Below are 1,909 nucleotides of genomic sequence, written 5' to 3' on the forward strand. Positions count from 1 at the left end.
CACAAATGAACAGGGAGAGATGAGTCCTAACTCATTGTACAGCTTCTTGTCCAGCTCGTAACTATTGATTTCTGCAACATCATGGAGAGCATCCGTCCATTTTCCAATGATTTCTGATAGGTATCATAGTCCACCATTGCTATTTCTCTTTTTTCGAAGCGAGCTCAAGGCTTCACCATACTTTCCCTTTTCTCCCTCCATCCATCTAAGTATTGAAGGCTTGACATGGAAGAATATGGGAAGAATAGTTAAACCCTTCATCCGCTTACACTCCAGCATGAGTAGCAGCTCATTCAGAGGCCATCTTGATTGGCAATATTCGAGAGAAAAAATAGCTATATTAACCGAGGAATCTCTAATAGCACCATTTATCTGAGGTGTTAAATCTTCTCCCTTCTCCATTTCTTCCCTGTCCAGGAAGACTCACAGTCGATGATCCGTGAGGTGATCATAAAGATGGCTGGAAAATGTTTTACCATTAGAGCCTCTGTGATTGAGGAACACATTGAAGGCATAGCAGGTGTTGCCATCCGCTGTGGAGGTGGAGGCAGAGGCGGAGGTGGATGTTGATTTGGAGGAAGATGCCATGGAATGCAGAACAAAAAAAAAGTTATTGCTAAAGATGGGCGAATGTGCACTCAATCACCTCAATACAGTAGTTTCTTTTGAGGCCGGTTGCACTCTATGGCTCTATCTCTATCTCTCAATACTTGCACTATCAAATTCATGGACACAATTACTTATCTAATGACCAAAACATCTAACCATTTGTCTATTATTGTTTATTTAATTATTGGATAAAATTTAATTAAAAACAGTCCATAGTTTTAGTGGGTAAAGGAGCCCAAAGGGTGTTCCATTTTCGTCGTCGATACCACATCACGTGTTTGTCTGTTTCATGTGTCCATTTCGCTTTTAAAAAAATATGATTATTTTTCTTTAGGCTTTGCTGGAAAGTTGGTTTGGCCAATGACACAACCCCACATCATGTGTTTGTCTATCCATTTCGCTTTAAAAAAGTGATTCCTTTTCTTTCAGCTTTGCTTGAAAAGACTTACCTTTTTCTTTTGATTTGATTTCATTGAATACAACTTTGCCACCGATTGTAACATGCCACCCAACTTCCCAGTTACAATTTAGTTTTTTTTTGTGTTTTCTTTTTCAAAAATGATTTTTTCGTTGTTACTTTAGCGCTAAAAACTGACGCAATACCAAACATATAAAAACCTGGCAATGACCTAACTACCTATTCTCTGTTTTTGTTAGTACTATATCATTTGTTTTTGATGTAGATGATTGACTTTGTTTTATTTCAATGTGTCTTTGCAATTTTAATTAACGTTTGAGAAAAATGTTTAATATTTTTATTTTTTATTTTTTAATAAATTTAAAAATAGCATTTTAATTTTTAACAAATTTTATTTTTAATTTTTAATTCGTAGAGAAGGTTCTAAGGACATAATTTTTTAGTGGAGGGTATTTTACTTTCGGTATTTGTTTCTATGCGATAATTTATTTTAAAATAAAAATAAAAGTAATTTTCTGAGTGGTCATTCCGTTGGTGAATTCTCTAATACTAACAACACTGTGATGTTAGTGCTCTGCCCAATGATGTTAAAATTGATGCAGTTGCACGTCCTTTGCATAGGCTGCGGGGAGGAAAGGGGTTATCCCTTAAACGATAGAACTGTAAAGTTTAGAAGGTGTTGCAATGTTGACATCTGAACTGTGTGAGAGAAAGACTGCTTATAGGTCAATTTTTGAATATGTAATGATCCATTTTGATACTTGTTTGAGTTATGATATTTGCTCACAATTTTGTAATGTGTTGTGAGCTGTAATGGAGAAATGATGTTGTAATCAAGCCTTGTTGTTTTAATAATAAAGGGAGAATGGGATTTTTGTTATC

The sequence above is a fragment of the Pinus tabuliformis genome, chromosome 1_2, assembly GCF_031772625.1.
Source record: "Pinus tabuliformis cultivar Carrire ecotype Pingquan chromosome 1_2, CPIR1, whole genome shotgun sequence".
Classification (NCBI taxonomy): Eukaryota; Viridiplantae; Streptophyta; class Pinopsida; order Pinales; family Pinaceae; genus Pinus; species Pinus tabuliformis.